Source organism: Danio rerio, chromosome 4, assembly GCF_052040795.2.
Source record: "Danio rerio strain M-AB ecotype USA chromosome 4, GRCz13ab, whole genome shotgun sequence".
NCBI lineage: Eukaryota > Metazoa > Chordata > Actinopteri > Cypriniformes > Danionidae > Danio > Danio rerio.
In genome coordinates this window covers 1,686,847-1,707,442 of record NC_141024.2, presented here as the reverse complement: position 1 = coordinate 1,707,442, position 20,596 = coordinate 1,686,847, and the positions used below count along the sequence as shown (strand labels likewise).

Genomic DNA, 20,596 nt, shown 5'->3' with positions numbered 1-20,596 from the left:
TCCATATAACAGCGTTAAACATCACTCTTTTATATTGATATTTATTAATTTAGCAGACGGGCAGCATGGCGACTCAGTGGTTAGCACTGTCATCTCACAGCAAGAGAGTCGCTGGTTTGAGTCCTGACTGGGCTTGTTTGTATTTCTGTGTGGAGTTTGCATGATCTCCCCGTGTTGGTGTGGGTTTCCTCAGGCTGCTCCGGTTTCCCCCACAGTCCAAAGACATGTGCTGTAGGGGAATTAGGTAAGCTTAATTGTAATGTAGTGTAAGAGTAAGTGTGAATGAGAGTGTGTAGGGTGTTTCCCAGTACCGGGTTGCAGCTGGGCATAGAATAGTTGGCAGTTTATTCCAATGTGGCGACCTCTGAAATAGGGACTAAGCAGAAGGAAAATCAGTTTTTACTCTTTAAAAGTGAGTAAACCCGTTGCCTTAAAAGCAACAAGTTGATTTTACTTTATAAAAAAGTACTGACTCAACTTTTATAATGATGCATATAGTTTGTGTAATAATTAAAAGCCAATGAGTTTACTTTCTTTTTCAGTGTAAGTTTATCTGTTTGCTGTTATTACTTTTAAAGTCACAGTCTCATTTAGACACTCGTTAGCAAGCCGCCATCTTTAAAAAGAGCTTATTCGAAGAAATATCGTTGTCATTGAAGTAAAGCTCTTTAAAAAATGAGACGTTAAAAGCGTTGTGTGGTGTTTTAGCCTCTGCTGGGAGTCAAACAGCACTTATAAACCGCAGTAATAACAGATGGATCGATAGACGCCAGTACTTGTGAACCAGCGGCCTGAGAGATGGAAAGTTTGCTCCAAAACGAGTTATTAAAGATGATGTGATGTTGTTAATCACAGCGATGGAGACGCAACCCAAGCCCACCAGAGAAACCGCTATTGATCTGTGCTCGATAACACACACAATCTTTTCATTTTCTGTTTACATGCTGGACGGGTTTTGCTGGACTTTGAGATTTATTTCTGTGGCTTGTGTTCTTGTGTACAGTTTTGTGGCAAGTCAACATTTTGATTGTGTTTTGGTGCTTTTATGTAGTTAGATTCGGAGTGATGTGTTTTATGAAAGCTGCCGACAGATTCAGAATCACTCTCTGAAAGATATTTAACATAGTGTAAAAATAATCTGTGTGAGTTTTATATAGGTGTCTAAGGCTTGTCTTCTTAAATTGCTTGCATTTTTGGAGAAGGTGGACATTTGGTTTAGTTTTTAAGCATTTTGGCACTTTTAAAGTTGTAGAATTTAGAGTGATTTTTTTTACGACATTGAAAATCAGTCTCTAAAAAAGATATTTAAGTTATACAGTAGTAATAATAATAGTTTTTATGACTGTCATATATGTTTCTGTGGTTTGTGTTTCTGTGTTTCTTGTGCATTGTTTGGAAAGTTGAAAACTGATAGAGGTTTTTTAAGGGTTTTGCTATCTTTCAGTATAATTTGGAGTCATTTGTTTTATGAAAGCGGAGGTTCATTCTGCTGTGGTGACACCAGATAAATAAAAGGGAAATAAGCCAAAAAGAAAATGAATGAATGTTTTATGAAAGCTGCTGACAGACTAAGAATCACTCTCTAATAAGATATTTAGATTAGTGTGGTAAAAATAATCTGTATGAGTGTGTATATATATATATATATATATATACCACTCACCAATAATCTATCTACTTTAAATATTTAACTGTATTTAACAATATGGTGTAATTACCTTCCTTACAATAACATTTGTTTAAAAGTTCTCCATGTATTTTCAAAAGACTGTTGTGCAACTAGATTTTGCTTGTTTTGATATTTAAAATGTCTTTTCATTGGCCCATGCCATTAGAACAAATCCTTCGTGTTTAGCCCTATGTAAGTCTGAAATTGGCTTCATAGTGATCTTTAGAAGACTTAAATTTGACTTGATGAAACCTGCAGAAACTCTGTATATTTATGTATGTATATATACATATATTCCGGTTTAAGGATAAGTTTATCTACATTATAGGACAGCTCAGTAGGCCAGAATAAGCGTTTAATAGCATGGTTTGGTTTTTACTTTAGATTCTCTGTTTGAACACTGCTCATATCAGAGATGCTGCTGCACTTTTGTGGTGTGTTTTATCTGTGGATTCATTATTCCTGTCAGCATCAGATGCCCAATTAAAGAGAGCAGCAGATAACATCCGCTCGCCACTCCTGGGAAATGATGGATTATACCCAATCAGTTTGTGTTTTGATTTAATGGCCTTTTCTATTATCGATACCTGCGGCAGGTAAAGGTGCTATAATTGATTGTTAGTGGCCAAATGAGGAGGTCACATAAGTTTCGGTCGTGATTTACTCGCTTGCTCAAAACCGATGGAAATCCTCAAATAGATGCTTTAATTAGAATAAAAATTATCTCTTAAAACTGAGTTCAGGGGTTTTCAGAAAGGTGTTCAATAATGCTTATGTATTTTTGTAAAAAAAAATCTGTTGTTAAAAAATCTTTATTCATAGTTATAAATGAGTTAATAATTAAATAATAAATACATATTTTAATTGTAATTATATATTACATATAAAATAATTAATATAATATTATAAACGTTACAAAAGTGCTTAGCATAAATAAGTATACCCACCTCTTTTAAATTCATATTTATAATAGGAAGCTCTACAATATATTTGTGCATGTACTTTACTATTAGTCAGTACTGAAGCCAAATCTGGAGCTTATCTAACAAAATATCTTATGATAACGATCCAAATACTAGTACACAGAACTTTGAATGTTATAGAAAAATATTAAATACAAATTAAAAAAAGAGGAAAAATCAAGAGAAGCAAAAAAATGAAAATGTAGGTAATTTTTTGTATTTTTTGCAATATTTTGCTTGAATTTAATTGTATTATTTTTCAATTTCTCAATATGTTTGCTGACTAAATTATTTTAATAAATATATCAGTTTAATGAATCTGTTCTGTATAAATCAGAAGTGTGCATACTGGGTCCTGGAGGGAGCTTCAACTTGCCTCAACACACCTGAAAAGATAGCTGCGTCGCAAATCACATACTTATGCTCTATTCTACGTCATTTTGTAGTATGAATAGTTTAAGTAGTGCGTTCACACAGAATACTTTAAAAAAAAATAAGTGCACTTTAATTACCCGGATGATGCACTCATTCAACTGGTAATATGAAGTGTGTAATGATGGACACTTCAAGCACTCAACGACCGCAAGTTTGCTCACGTAGTGGAGGGGCAGAGCTATCGAGCGCACATATTAAATAACTAATAATTTTGGATGGTGAAAGCGAAATTCTCCTATGAGAGTGATTATAGCGCCTCCCGATGGTGAATGCGGTTATACTCACGCCAGGTATTATTTGGTAGTTTGGTCATTTATTTCACTGATTTGGCGACCGTCAAACATCATCAGGGAAACGGGTTGAATTTCCACTTAGTAGTGTTCCATTTGGGACGACACTACATACATATACTATGCTGTTGAGTGTGTAAGTGCATAAGTACATGAGTGCATAGTGTATGGTGTGCCATTTGAGACGCAGCTGATGTCTCTAAAAGCCTAGTAAGTGCTTGATTAGCTAGCCCAGGTGTGTCTGATTGGGGTTGGAGCTAAAATTTGCAGGACACCGGCCCTTCAGGACCGAGTTTGGACACCCCTGGCTTAAATGCACCATAATACATTGCCTATATTCACTGAAAAATAGAGAAATATTATTTTATATTTTTTATATTTTATATTATATTTTCGAATCAGGGTGTACTCACATATGCTGAGCACTGTGTATATCTTTTGCTTTCCTTTTTGCTGTTCAAAAAAAAAAATCCATTTGGGTCCCACTAAAAATCCCCCACAATTGGAGTGATATGAGCGTGTGCAAATTTACTTAAACAGCCTCTTAAACAGGTCTTAATAAGTGGATTTAATAAGTGCTACTCGGGTGGCATCGCTAATCTGCTAGATTATGTGAGCTCATCCTCTCGTCTGGATTAAAGTGTAGCCGTGTTTCCTGATATCTTCCAAAACTGAAGCAGGAAAGCTAATCGAGGATGCGTACACCTACAAACCCCAACTCTAGTGGTTCTCCAGCAATCGCAGGTCTGTAAATAAAGCTAAAAAAATATCAAAATCATTTAGTGATTCGCCACAAGGGGGCAATCTGAGTAAACATTAGTATTGTAAACACACATAATTCATTTGCTCCACAGTGGAGAAACATTGAATTATCTAAACATTTTGAATCACTTGTGACATAACGAAACAACGTTTGCTGTAGTCATATGATCTCTCCAATTTAATATGCGCTCTAAACCACTGATACATAATAAACATAATGTATAATTAAAAATAAAACGATTCATAAAGGTTAAAATAAAGACAAAAAGTATATTTTTAGTTGATTTACATCTCTAAAATGGCTTCTAACATCTCTTAGTAAGATCCAAACCGAAATAAAAGATTGGTAAAGGTTAAAATAAGCACAAAATTACACCTCTTAATAATTGCTTATCAGCTAGATTATGTGATCTCATCCTCTTGTCCGGATTAAAGTGTAATTGTGTTAGCTAAAATCTTCCCAAACAGAAGCAAGAAAGCTAATCGAGGACGCGTCCACCTACAAACCCCGTCTGTAGTGATTCTCCAGCAATCGCAGGTCTGTAAATAAAGCTTGTGAAGCGCAGGAGATGAATGGCAGCGGTCAGCGGTTCAGGTCGGCCGCGCCGCCCACAGTTACGCCCGCTTTTCTGCACACCTCGCTCCGCTTTTAGAGTTCAGACGCGCAGCTGAAGTTGCAGAACCTGCTGTGGGATAAAAACAATGACCTGGGCTTCAGTGGAGTGTGTGTTTCAAAGCCCGCTGTCCTACAGAGAGGATCTGCTTTAAAGAGACACCCACTCTTTCTGGGCCTTTGTGTCGCTTGCTTTCTTCTGCTTCTTCACACTCTGACCAAAAATAACGCAACTCCTCCGTTTATATATACGGCTGAGAGTCCAGCATCCCAAACAGCAGCGGGGTATGAAGCCCACAAAAAATAGAGGAGCTCATGCATAATGCTGCCAAGGTGTTTAGCGATGCATCCTTTTATTTGTTTATTTATTTTGCTTTGGTGGGCAGTGTTTGTCATATACAGCTGATGACAAAATTATTCGCCCTTCTGTAAAATTTGGATTCTGTTACAAATGTTTCTCAAGTGCTGTTTAATAGAGAGAATTAATTAATTTAATAAGTAATTCCTATGGGCGCTGGCTCGAGTCCTGGCTGCATCAGTTGGCATTTCTGTGTGGATGTTCTCCCCGTGTTGGCGTGGGTATCCTCCAGGTGCTCCAGTCCAAACACATGCTCTACAGGTGAATTGATTAACTAAATTGGCCGTAGTGAATGAGAGAGGGTATGGCTGTTTCCCAGTACTGGGTTGCAGATGGAAGGGCATGTTTGCTGTGGTGACTCCTGATAAGTAAGGGACTAAGGAAAATGAACGAATGAATTCCTAATAACTATTTTTTCTTTTGTTTTTGTCATGATGGCAGTGCATAATATATTAGTTGTTCTGCAAGATGCTAGAATTCGGCTTAAAGAGCAATTTAAGGGCTTAACTAAGTGAATTACTCAACTCAATTTATTTATAGAGCACTTTCAACACCACATGTGGAACCAAAGTGCTGTACAGAAAAAAAGCAATAGGGAAGAAACAAAAGAGGCAAATTTACAAGACAAGTAATTGAAAAGTATCAGAAAACAAATAAGTTTTAACTAGGAAAATCATTGAACAACTGGTTTGTTCTGAAGCCAATCAAAAAAAAAATGTGGCTAATGACTTTAAAAAATGATATTAAAAAGTCAAAAACTGCTTTTATTTTAGTCAAACAAAAAAATAAAGAAATTATGTTGTTTTGTTAGGGAATATTTAAAAAATAATAGAAATTTCACGAATAAATATGCCTTCAGCTGTATTTATCATAAATGCTAGATACTCTTGTTGATCGTCCGACTACAATAATTTACATGTAAGTTAAACACAGTGTAAACAAAGATTGAAGTTTTCCAAAAATACGCTCAGTGTATTCAGAAGCCACAATGAATGCAATTTGTATGAACTAACCTAATTTTGAATGTTATCTTTTATTAATGTTGTCAAAAGATTAATTCTTTCCCAGAGATGGGTTGCGGCTGTAAGGGCATCTGCTGCGTAAAAACGTGCTGGATAAGTTGGCGGTTCATTGCACTGTGGCGACCCCAGATTAATAAAGGGACTGAGCCGACAAGAAAATGAATGAATGAATGAAAGATTAATCCAAAATAAAAGTTAGTATTTTCATAGTATATGCATGTATAATGTGCATATTTACTGTTAATTTGTACATGTTATTCATATATCAAATATTTAAAAACAGTAGAATTGTATATGCATATATTATAGTATTTTTTGTGTGTATTTATATAGAGATAATAAATGTATACTATGTAAATACATACTTAAATTTGGATGTGGTTAATTGTGATTAATCATTTTGTTTTTTGAGCAAACGCGGGCATTTAAAACTCAAATGCGCATTTATTAATTAGTTTAGCTTGTTATACTGCTTAACATTGTTATTTGTTATCTGGTTTGAAGCTCCAATAGTTGTACAGTTTGCTGCGTTTGGCTATTTTATATGAAATTAATTAATTAATAGATTTTTTTAAAGTTATTGCTATAATTTATTCATCGCTATCTGCTAATAATAAAAGCAATTAAAGTGTCGTAAAATAAACTAGACACAATGGTAAAATGTATCATGCACATGCACAGATGGCGCTCATCAAGTATTATTTACATTGTAATGAATAAATGCAAATGTAATGCCACACTTGTGCCTATCAGGCGTGTGTGTTTTAGAGTTTGAGATTGTTGAATTGCTAATTGTGCTAAATAAAACTACCCAGGCCTGTGAGAAAAACTCTTCTGACGTTTCTGAGTGCAATCAAACTTAAAAATACCAGCAAGACAAGCACTTACGCCTGGATGTGTGTGTGTGTGGGCAAGAGGCGTAGAGAGCCTGACAGGCTCAATAAACACTAATAAGGGCCGTATTTCTCGTCTTTCTCTGAATTTCAGAAATTGCATTTCTCTAGTGCTTTCTTTCTTCATAGATTGCAGTGTGTGTGATGAATGTTGGTCTTACGCCGGCTGTTTTCTGCTTGATTTAAGAAACTGTCTGAAAGGCCTCAGCCCCTTGGCGTTTACTCTGAAAATCCTCGCCCTCAGCGTTGCTATGGATATTGTATGTTAAATGCACAGGCTATTTTTTTCTGCTGGCTTTATTTTGTAATTTGACTGCAGGGGGTGCTGTGTTAACAATACCAGCAGAGCGCCATGCCAGCTTCATGCTTATTATAGTTAACGGAAACATTCATTCATTCGTTTTGTTGTTGGCTTTGTCTCTATTAATCTGGGGTCGCCACGCCGGAATGAACCACCAACTTATCCAGCACATGTAATACACAGCGGATGCCCTTCCAGCTGCAACCCATCACTGGGAAACTCATAGACTCTCATTCACACACATACACTATGGACAATTTTAGGTTACCCAATTCACCTGTACCGCATGTCTTTGGACTGTGTGGGAAACCGGAGCACCCGGAGGAAACCCACGCAAACGCTGGGAGAACATGCAAACTCCACACAGAAATGCCAACTGACCCAGCCAAGGCTCGAACCAGCAACCTTCTTGCTGTGAGGCCACAGCACTACCTACTGCACCACTGCGTCGCCTATGATAAATCAGCATATTGACATTTTGTCCCCCCCGCTAATATAGTGTAACAGCTGACCTAACACAGGTGTAAACACTGATCTGGAGCTGGTGTGAGATCTCTCAGCGCCACTAAACTGGCCTTTTGTTGGCAAGTTAACTTCTCGCTTTGTTCTCTGTTAACTCACAAACACTGCAGGGAATGGCGTGAATCATTTTACATAACCAGGAGAAAACTTTCAAAAGCCCCGAACGCGGTGGTGTTTTAAGGATGAAGAGGTGAGGGGATGTGGGTGGGGGTGTTAATGATGAAGCCGTTGCTCTATTTTGGATGTAATTGCTTTGTTCACGCACCTGCTTCCAAAAGCACCATCTGTCATCATCTCGAGAAAAACTCACAAGACAATCCAACACGTAACGTCTAAATAATGATGCCGGGAATCGTGATGTGGGCTACGGAGATGCTAAAGACGTCTCCGCTAAAGGCTGTTATTTAAATAAGTTTTCATTGTGTTGTTGCCAGTATATATATATATATATAAACAAAGTGCCTCACTGTACTTCCTGCTGTTTTTAAATATAGTATGCGAAGCAGTGTGCATTACGCAACAATAGATGTTATTAACCATTATAATCTACATTGCTCTACAAAAGCATGTTTAAAAGAAACATAGCAACTATCCAAACCACCTTAGCAACCATATTGCAATGCATTATGATCAGTGGAACACTGTAGCAGCTTGCCCTCATAACTACTTAGAACACTCCTGCCAACCATGTAGAACAATCAGACTGCAGTGCCCAAATAAACCAACATCCATTTTCCTTCAGCTTAGTCCCTTATTCATCAGGATTTGCCACAGCAGAATGACCCGCCAGCATATGTTTTGCATTGCGGATGCCTTTCCAGCCGCAACCCATTACTGGGAAACACCCATACACTCTCATTCACACACACACTCATACACTGTGGCCAATTTAGTTAATCAATTCCCCATTAGTGCATGTGTTTGGACTGTGGGGGGGAAACCACCTGGAGGAAACACATTAACATGAGGGGAGAACATGCAAACTCCACAAAGAAACGCCAACTGAGCAAACCGAGACTTAAACCAGCGACCTTCTTGCTTAAGGCAAAGATGCTGTGTAAAACATATGCTGGAATAGTTGCCGGTTCATTCTGCTGTGGTGACTCCTGATAAATAAAGCCACTAAGCCAAAGGAAAATTATTGAATGAAAATTTATATTTACACACAATACACACACACAATTACTCTGCCTCTCTGAATGTATATCTTATATTGTCATTAACTACTTTCTCAAACTAAAATTCTTATTAATTGTCTTTAGTTTAATTATTCTGCAGTTATATTTACTTTGCTTGTCTGAATTAATTTATATCAGGGGTGTTCAACCTTGTTCCTGGAGATCTCCCTTCCTACAGTTCAGCTCCAACCCTGATCAAGCACACATGATCCAATTTATTAGGTAATTACAGGCAGGTGTGTTTGATATTAGTTGCAACTGAAATCTCCAGGAACAGGCTTGAGCACCCTTGATTTATACAGAACTGGTAAATCTATATTTTATTTAATATTATTATTTATTCAAATTATTGTTTATTTAATTTAACTTACATTTTTAGCATTTTAGGTGAGTAAACTATAAGTAACTCTAATTAAATAACCTAAAAACAAAGTGATTCCTTACTTTTTCAGTGAGTAACTAATTACACCCAACACTGCATATCAATGGCGACTCTCTAAATTCTTTGATCATGGAGATAAGGTTTTAGTTGGTGGATGTGATATCCTTTAGGATGTTTTTCAATCCATTATTGGATTGGATTGTTTTAATGATGAGAATTTATTTAATGACATTGTTACTCCCTGTGTGGCTCAGAGGATGAACATAATTATGATAACCCAATATTTTTTTAAAATTCCCCTGAGACGTTAGCTGCTATGAATCGACACAGACAACGGACAAGGCAAAAAGTGGTTTGCTTTATTTATAAATAAAGATTAGAAAGAAAAAATTTGAATATTTAATCACCCAAAGTATATTTCCAAATGCGTACAATAAATGCAAAAGAAACAAGTAAGCAAATTAAAACAAACTTGATGAAGGGAAATAAAATAAACTGTGCCAAATCAAAGACAATAACATATTAACACCTGCTAACTAAACCTCTAAATAGTTAAAGACAAAACTAAAAATAGAAAAAAAAACTCTTCGGCATCACATGCACCTCACTAAACTGCACTCCCTAGAACAAACATACAGAGGGTAGCACCCACTTCTAACCTAATGGATTAACAGAATCATCTACTGTACGTGTATGTAGGATGTATGTCACATGATATACTTTATTTCACCTCCCTTTTAGTAGATTCATGCAGTTTTAGTTTAGATCGAGGTGCCCAAATTTTTATGTACCGTATGAAGGGTCAAAAACTAAGTATCATTGAGAGCCGTGGGCTGCAAGTTTAAGTCGTCATAGGTAATTTTCTAATTTATTTCCTAATATTTAAAAATAAATAGAAAACATTACTTTAAATAATATTAACTTATGCAGTATGTATATATATATATATATATATATATATATATATATATATATATATATATAAATTTAAACTATAACTTTTTTTACATATTATATACAATAAAAACATAAACAATTTATAACACAGTGGAGTTTAATGCTGAATGCACTAGTGAAGCAGAATCTGCCTTTGCTTTTATTTGCTCACTGATGTCTTCAACCCAGGCTCATTCTGAAAACGTAGTACCGAGGACGTTTCTGGAGACCACGAAATACGTCCCGGGAGGTATGTATTTGTGCAGTTTTTGTTTTCTCGAATCTGCAAGAGGCCGCTGTGTGCGCTTTTTCGCATCTCAAACGTCTCTCGCGAGCGACGTTTGCGCCTGCAATGTTCTCGTGTAAAGCCACCGGAGGCTGCTCTTGAGTGACCGTCTGTCTGACTGACTGATTGAAAGATTGGCTGGGCCAATCGGCCAACCCACCCTCCTTCTCCTTCTTCCCTAAACCCAACTGGTTTTACTGATTGACCCGCCCGCCCGATTGCTTCCCTAAACCCAAGAAACGATTTACAAAACCCGTCCAGAAAAAGAAAAGCCCTTGTTCGATTTTAATCACGTTTTCGGATATCACCACATTCTCACCCAGTTATGATCTCGTTCACTTTATTTTTTGGATTCTTTTTTTGTCATACCTGATTTCTGGAACTGGTCTACTGGCTACCTGGTCGTAGCCATCGTCGCAATCAGCTTCTCTCCGCGTCTCCACTCCGCCGACGTACACAACGAGCTAACCACGGCAAACTGGTTGCGGCGGGAAAGACCTCCACAAGGAGGTAAGCTGTCAGCCGGCGAGCGCAAAGAAGAGCAGCGTCACACTGCCCCATAGTGTTCGCTTAAAAAAATGAAATGCAGCCATACATACAGAATGTCTCCAGAAACGTCTGCGGGACTACGTTTGCAGAATGAGCGTGGGTTAGAGGTCTTTGCATTGTCCTCTATTTGTCAGGTGACAGTATGTACATTTTTTAACAATCAGATTTATTTATAACATGTAATTAAAACATTTCATTTCAGTTAGCTTTTTGAAGCTTAGCAATTAAACAAAGAAATAAATTAAAAATTACAATCTCTAAACCATCTCCATCATTATCTCTCCTCAGATGGGATGGCGGGCTAAATCAAAGTTTACCATGAGCCGCGGGTCCTAGTTTGGGCATCTCTGGTTTAGACATTCATAATAGATGTACAACTCAAAATAATGAAGTAAACCGGAGAACACTTTAAACGCACAAGTCACACAGAAAGACAAACAGCAGTGACAAGAAATGAAGAATTCCTTCCAGTCTGGTGCGAGTCATCACTGGATCGCTTAAATGACCCCTATCCTCTTATTGGTCCACTAGTGATCACTCTGCGAGCCAATCGGAACACCTAGATTTTAGAAGGATAGCAGATAGCAAATAAGAACAGAAATGGAAGGTGAGAACAGCAAAGCAACACCTCCAGGCACGTAACAGACGTAATGTGACTGACAATTGACAAACGGGGTGGAGGGAGAAAAAATAGTTTCACACTGAGGAACATTTGTGTAAAAAATATAACGCATTTATTCAATGAGTGTGGATCATAACCTTTTAAGTGACTGTTTAAACACTAATTCTTTAAGATATATTTAAAGTGGGGTTGTTTTTTATTGTGTTAATGTTATTATGAAGGATAAAAGCACTGCATGATGTTGTATGTTACTGTGGTGTTCTTTTTTGAGTAGCGTGTTTGTGTTCGCTGTGCAGTTGTGTGTTGGAGGGGTTGTGTGAGGTGAGGTGGATCGTCTTTGGTGATGCTGTGCTTTCTGGATTATTCTGAAAGATGTTTTCGGGGTGTGTGCGTGCTAATACTCCGTCCCTTGGGCTGAACTTTTCTGTGGAGTGAAATTCATGGAAAGACGCGAATGTCAAAAAGTCGATTTGCAACACACATCCCATTTATTTTCCATTTGAGAGGGTTTTGCTGGCTATGAGCTGTGTGTGTGTGTGTGTGTATAAATATGTGTGAAAGTGATTTGGGATTACAGGTGCCTGGCAGGTTTATCGGAGACCCGGCGGCTTTATCCGGGGCAGTTCCATCTGTCTGAGTGTGTAAGTCTACAGGCTTAGTGTCGCACTGCGCGTGTGTGTGTTTCACCACACAGGGTTTCTCTCTCATCAATCGGATTGTTTGATTTGTGTTTACTCTGACCTGAAGTATTAACAGTGCAGACAAACTGGGGAATCTCCTTTAGTTTCATTATGAGTGTGTGTAAATGAGTGTGTTTGGGTGTTTCCCAGTATTGGGTTGCAGCTGAACAGACATTTGCTGCGTAAAACATATGCTGGAATGGTTGGCGATTCATTCTGCTGTGGCAACTTCCGATAAATCAGAGACTAAGCTGAAGCAAAATGAATGAATGAATACTAAAATGACCATTTTGTTGCAGGCCTAGTTGGAGTTTCTATAAGAGAGATGTGCTATTATTGTGGATTTACATGCTAGCTTCATAGCAGTGAGTTAGATTTTCTTGTGTAAATTTAATAATAAATGTATTATTTATTGCCTCATCTGATAGGTATAATGTGATCATATCTGTTGTATGAGGAAGACTAGTAATTTACACAGAATGATGAATATTTATTGATGAATTTGGCTTGTAATTCATGTTTTTGTCTGTATGATTCATATCAAAGCAGCTTTCCTGTCTGTCTTTCTCTGTGTTTGTATGTGTGTGTGTGTGTGTGTGTGTGTCTGTCTGTCTGTCTTTAATATTTATATTGTGTTTATAGATTCTCACCAAACTGAATTTCAGCCCCTGAACAGTAAATCTCAGAGCTGCTCTCAGCCCGTCTGTGATTCTCTTACTATAAATATCACTAAATAAAGCGGCAGATTGAACAGAAATTCACACACACACTTGCACACACTCTCTCATGCTCACTCAGAAACACACTCACTTACACACACTAAGACAGACTCACTCGCACACCTACTTACTCACACACATACAAAAACACACTCACTTACACTTAGACACACGTTCACTCTCATTTATACACACACTCACGCACATACTAACTCATACACATTGACACACAGACTCACTTATACACACACACACACACACATTCAGATATGTTCCTTCAATGGTTTTGTCCACCTGTTGACAGTCTTGTGTGTGTTAACAACAAAAGCAACTCTGTGTCGGCAAGTTTTCCAGTATACTTTGTAGATTCACATTTCCTCTGTTCTTGCACATCTTCCTTCAAGTCATGTCTGAATGATTTTTTAATGCGATGAGCGCACATGAACATCACTACACTGTAACCAGCCGCCAGTCAGAAAACCCTACATAACAAGGACAGTTCTTAGATCTTTGGCTGACGTTGTTCCAGAACATGCATATAGATACAGTAGTAAACATGATCTGTGTGTGTGAAGTTTAAAAATGGTTGTGTAGTTTACAAGGTTATGCATGGTTTAGCTCCTTCCTTTCTATCTGATTTAAATCTGTAGAAAACAGACTGACATGCTGAGAGCTGGGTGCGTTATTCCATTTAGAAAAACCTCTTGGTCTTGTTTTTCCTTTAGAGCATCCCGTCTGTGAAATCTGATACAATGTGTATCTTTTAAGACATTTGTGTATAATTTAAGAAATGGCTTCTCGATTATCAACATTGTGAACTCTAGGCTTTTTGCTATTGTTGTGGTCCTTCTCTTGAGTATTGTTTATAGTTGAGTTTGTATTTTTATTGGTATGGCCTTTAACAGATGGCAAAGGGATCATCGATGAAAATAAGTCTTTGGGCTAATTTGGGTAGATTTGCGTTCTTGGGGAACAATGATTAATGCACACTGTCCCTTGTTGTTGAAATAAATAAATATATTCAAAGCTCAGCATGAATTAAGTTCACCCCTTCACAGACCTCTCTTTTAAATGAATATTTTCTACAGGATGCATTACAAATATATATCTGTGCATAAGCATCGGATTAGTCAGTACCACAGGCAAAACTGAAACTAATCTAACAAATAAACTTAAGATCACAATCCAATAATGTGTTGATATGTTGAGGACAAATATTAGATACATTAGGAAAACAGGAAAAATTATAAGTAGCATAGAAAATATGCAATTTTGATGAAATTTAGTTGTTTGTACATTATTTTTGCAATAACTTAATTTAAATATTTTTTTCCTAAAGATATTTGGTGATCAAACTCTTACTTTAATGGATATAACTGTTTATTAGTACTGTTTTCTTTATATGCATCATTAAATGCGGATATTGGCTATATTCACTGAGAAATGTATGAAATATAAATTTTCAACAGTGGGTGTGCTCATTTATGCTGAGATCTTTATTTTTATAGCAGCAAAACCAGGACTTCTTTATAAAGCTGATTAAATTTATTCATATTTTCAGGAAAATTTAAATCTGTAATTTAACTATTTCATTTTTAAATCTCTATACTCACATCTATCCAATTATTTCCTGTTAAAAAGATCATTTTTAGGGACCGAGCACCTATGGTCCATAGGCCCTATTGCAAATGCTCTGTTTATTATTATTATTATTATTATTTATGAACAATTACATTACAAACATTTACGTTTGATCACTGAAAAAAATTATTCAAAGGTGATTCCTTGGATTTACTCAATTTTTTATGTTAAGTGGTTGTAAACAATTTAATTGTGTTGAATTTAAACAAACAAATTAAGTTGAACATTATTAATTTAAACAATTTAATTTGATTGTTTAAATTCAACACAAATAAATTGTTTGCAACAGTTCTGCATGCAACACTTTTTTCAGTGATATGAGTTTCTGAAGTGGGTGTAGCAAAATGGCTTGACAGCACCACCTATTTTGGATAATTTTAATATCCTCAGCAAATGCAATTTTTGCCATTCCCGCCGTTATATTTCAACAAACTCCTCCTGGAGATTTTGTCAGATCAACATCAAAATTTGGTATTGTTATCTAAAGGTCTTGGCGATGTTAAATTGTGAAGATCTAGAGTTTTGTCTAAGGACGTGTCCATGGTGGCCTCGCAAACGTTGATGTTTTCCAACTAAATGCCAGTTACAGTTATATCGCCACCTGCTGGCAACAGTAAATGACATGTTTTACAGTGTTACAAACTTCTCCTAGAAATGTTATCAGATTGAACCCAAGTTTTGTCAGTATAATCCAAAGGCCTATGTAATGTTAAACAGTGAAGATCTAGAGTTTTCCTCGAAGGGTGTGTCCGTGGTGGACTAACAGTTCAGTGTTTCACCATGGAGGAGGAAGTACTTATAAATCAGCCAAACAATATCCGACCTGCCTGAAAATTCACATTCCTTACCTGAAGACATCTGCATGCCAGTATTGAGTCATTGCGCCATCTTATGATAGAAGGAAATTTGCCATAAATCAATGATTTTTTTAGGATTTTCAATATTAATCAGCTTAAATTATTATTAAATTATTATTGTCCACTGCGGTGAGCCAGGGTGCAAGTTCCTTTTCATCGCTGCTTGCAGCTTTAATTATTAATTGCATTGGAATTTAGTGGACACACACTCTAAAGTCAAATCTGTGTGTTTGCATGTTTTAGGAACGAGGCTCCAGGTCTGAAAGTTACTCAAATAATGTTTATTTATGCTTCTTAAAAAGCCATGCCAAAATGTTCTGAGAGCGTTGCTTGTTAGCTGGAGGCACAGTATAGTACAGTGTAGTAATTTTTTGTAAGTTGACTCTGCTTGTTGCAGACTCTGTTTACTCCACTTCATTCCTCCGGAGATCGCATTGCATGACTTTTTGGCTGGTTTCTGCATCACAGCAGGGTTCAGTAAGCTCCACCTCCTGATCACTGAAACAAACACCTAGAACCCAACAAATCCGGGTTTGGGTCTGAGTCAGAGTAGCTGGATCAGGCATGAAGCTTTTCCCTCTCCAAGCCAAACTCAGCATGGATAAAACCCTGTCAATCACAGCGCGGAGGAAAACACAGCATCATACAGAGAGCTTTCAGAAGAGCAGCAAGTAAGATTTACACTCTATTCCAGGCCTTCTGAAGTCAAATCTCAGCTCGTTTCCAGCATCACTGGCTCAATGTCTGATGCAGAAGGTCACGCAAAATGACAAACCGTTCAGGAACTTTGAAGGCGTTGAAATGACCGTTTCAAAACAACAATTTACGATGTATTGAGTAAGCAGTGCAACACAAAAACATTGTACTTCCCATAGTAAATGCGCACATTGACTTGATGTGGAAGACAAAGGTAAACAAGTCATTTTTTAGTTTGTTTTGGTGCATGAAAGGGTTCTTGGAGCTTTGTATAAATCACTAAAGTCTCATGGAGTGTTTTGGTTTATTTTCTGGACTTTGAGTGTCTCGGGACACTTGTTAAAGATGAGGGAGCTCTTATAGTAATGTTTTATAAACAGGTTTCGGGAGGAGCACGATCAGTCTTTGATGAGGCTAAAGCAGGTCGCACACCACAAGCGCCGCTCGGCGCCGCGACACGGCGCGTACATGACAGATTAAAGTATCACACACCAGACGCGCACATTCGAATGATATTTAACATGAAACTAATCAGATGGCGCTCTGTGGTGCGGCTGAAAAATGAACTACGTCCTGAGCCGTCGCCGGGCGCCGCCGACAGCCGCCGACTTGCGGCGGCGGTGTGTGTATCCTGATAGAAACCTATGTTTAGAATTCTAAAATACATGGCGCTGCGTGGTGCTGCGCGGCGCGCCGCCGAGCGCCGCTTCTGGTGTGCGACCTGCTTAATTCATTACAGACAATCATTCTATTATCCAATCAGCTCAAGACCAAACCCAGATAAATTGTCAAACACGTCATACCTCCGCTTTCTCTTGACTTCAGTATCCCTCCACTACCATAGCTCCACACTTTTAAACCCGATACCTACTATAATCTGAGGGGGGAGTGTTCTGGAGCCGGGCTAGATATTGCGCTCGGAACCTGTCTTTCTCTATCCTGATAAGGGGAATAACACGAGTCAGGGTGTCTTCCCAAGCTCAGAGGCCACTTCCTGGACAGCACGCCAAATTCTATTTCAGTCAATGAAATAGAATCATTGACAGATTATTCTAGTCAGTCAATGAGTGTAAACTCGTGAATTTTATCTAAAATAACTTTGTTCTGAAGATGAACGACTAGAGGATGAGTAAATAAAAGAGTTTAGAGAATAAAAGCCAAAAAAGAAACATTACTCCATTACTTACCCTCAAACTGTATTTAGTGTATGTGACTTTCTACTGGGGATGTATCAGGCTTTTTACCCTTGAGTCCGAGGCATTTGATTTTAAGTATCAGCTGATATCAAAACCCAATCGGATACTTCTATAATACATTAAAAAAAAATAAAGAAGAGCGAAGAAACAGATCCAGGATGTCTTATTTTAGCATTCAACAACTCTGTTAACAAACAGAGCACTTCTGTGAGGTCGCTTGAACAATCAGTTAATAAATAACATCAACTCTTTTGGACTTAAGTGCAGCATTAAATATAAAACAAATCTAATATAAAAACAAACAGCACCTCAACTTAAAATACCCAGCAGGCAATCCCAAGTTTACATATCTCACAGTTTGCTATGGCAATGTTGTCATCATCAACTTTATAATACCTCCAGGCCGCAGACATGCTCACGCTTTCAGCTTCAAGCTGCTTCTTTGTTCTACTTTGCCGGCATTTAACCAATAGCGTCTCTGCAACAATTTGATGTCTTGTTGCATGCGTTGCTGTTTCTGTGTTAAGTCAAGAAATAGGTCTAACTCTGTGCCACCGCAAAACTATAGATGTGTTGAAATAATGAAAATATATATACAAACATAAATATTCGAGTCCTGATTAGGAGGTAACGTTCGATTCCTATTGAGCCTGAAACTACGTGATCGGGCCCGATTTCCAATCCCGTGATCAGATCTGGACATCCCTACTTTCTTCTGTGTTTTTTTGTTCAACGGCAAAAAATGCTGACTCTAGCTTGGCATTTCCATGCTGTGTTTGGTAGTGGCCATTATTTAAAGCTTTAAAACGTATGAATTAAACCGCCAGAGGGTTAACGCATGTCTTGTGAGCCCAATTCATGTGTTTTTGTAACAAAAATATTATTATTATTAAAATTAATGACTTTGGGCTCAATGCGAATGCTCGTTATGTGCAACTGACATATAGGATGTAAGACAGCTAGACACATGCACTTGACATTGAAAGAGTGATAAACTGTATATCATTATAGTATAACATTAAAACACTAATTTTCTTGCCGGTCATCATCCTCTGTGGTAAACAAATTGTGTGGTAAGTGGTTTCTGTGAGACGTCTATTCCTGGAGCTTGCATTATGAATGTGTTATTCGTCAAATATTGTATGTCAGTCATACATAATCTGCATTTGCTGCACACCGGAAGTCATTTGAGTCTAGAAAATTTAGATAAACACATGGATCTGCTTCGTAAGACACATGTTAACCCCGTGGTGTTGTAAGTTTGACGATGGATTTAGATAGTTTTGGAAGTTTCAAAACTAATGTCACTACTCAACAGCATTATACAGCATGAAAGTGTGAGGATAAACTTTTAAAGGCAAGTAGATTATACGAGTGTGTAAAGTATGGAGTAATTTTCATTTTTGTTGCATTTAATTATTATTTTTTAGACGAAAGATTTATTTGGGAACAGACCCCCAAAATTTTTTGGAGAGCCTTTGGATCTTGACAGCCATTGATCACTGGCCGTTCACTGTCATACCATAGAAAAGCAGCTCTTATGTTTTACAGAAGAAAATCGCACTCGTTTTGTGTGACGTGTAGTTGAGTAGAAGATAACAGTGTTTGGCTTTCTGTGTGAGCCGTCCCTTTAAGAGCCAATGCAGCAGCCTTACAGAAATCTGTCAATTGAGGACGAGTACAGCTCTCTTCTGTGTGTGTGCGCGCATGTTTCGCTCTGATGGATCACACTGTCACTCTCCCCCTCCTGCTTTTACACTGATCAATGAGCTAATGGAGTGTTAGAGCGGGATAACAGCTTTACCTCAGTGCACACACTCATGCACACACACACACACGACCCCCCTCAGGTCTTCATTCTGGAGGGGTTTGTAAGAAAGCACCAGTCGTTTGTCATGTGACACTAGTGGACTTCCTTTAGGGTCTGCAGAGGTTAAACGTGAAGATATTCATGATATCTGTCTAGCAGCATCGGGAAAAATTCAGTTTTGATGAGTCGAGTCAATTGAAATGGCTGAATTGGTACGTTTTATTAGCACTTGCATTCACAGTGCAAGCTTTTATCAGTGGAAAAATTAGTTCATTCACTTTTTCTTCATCATTATCTTTTTAAAAAATGTTATAAGTAATATTAATCATGATAATTACTGTATCAGTTTTAGCAAGTTACCAATAACATACTGTAGTAGAAAGCTCCTGTGACCACCTAGAACATTTAAGCAATCACATGGCAATGCCCCATCAACCACCTGGGATTGCTTCAAAACAACATAGTAATGACCTAGTGACCAGCTAGAACTCCTTAGCAACCAAATAATAAAATGCTAATGACCAACTAGCACTCCTTAGCAACCATATAATAACATGCTGGCAACCATTACTACTATATATACCTTATTTTCCATGTTGGAATGCATGCATCCAATTGTACATTTATTGTGTGTGTCGTTCGCTATAGCTGTACAAAACAGCTTGTTTTGCTTCTTAATAGTGCGAAGTGCTGTTGCTTGCCAACAGTGGAGTGTGGTGCCAAAAGTTTTACCATTTACTGCACTTTATTATTCCACTAATTATCTCCCTGTAGCTGCTAATGAATCTGAAGTCTCACACATCCACAGAAAAACAGCTTACTTCCATTGGATAATGTTATGTATTATTAAATGTCCTGTATTTAAGTTTTTGACTCATGTAAAGCATAAAAATGCCAGAACATGTAGTGAACAATAACTGCTTACATTTGTAATGCTTGATCTTTGCTCATTTTTGTGTCTTCAATCTGGCAACCTGTGCCCAGTTGTTGTAAGAGGTGTTCAACCACTAGGTGTGAATCCTACACTTTGCCCCTTTAATGGTAAAGTCTAGATTGGATATGCAGCTGGACGGAAGTGTGAAATGCACATTAATATAGCAGCATTTTTTAATGACGCTGTATAACAATCATTAATATTTTTACAGTACTGTGACGGTTGGGTTTAGGGTTAGGGTTAGTTAACATAAATAATACTCTGTACATCTACTGTTTTAACA

General features: G+C 37.5%; 1 protein-coding gene across 3 annotated transcripts in view; it reads left to right on the top strand.

Annotated features, from left to right (window-relative positions):
• ptn (pleiotrophin) overlaps nucleotides 1-20,596 on the top strand; it is a 120,794-nt gene that overhangs the window by 69,747 nt on the left and 30,451 nt on the right. The window contains exon 1 of one of the 3 annotated variants that reach the window (XM_087246142.2): nucleotides 9,294-9,312. The gene's annotated coding sequence lies outside the window, so the exon portion shown is untranslated. 3 annotated transcript variants of the gene reach the window in all.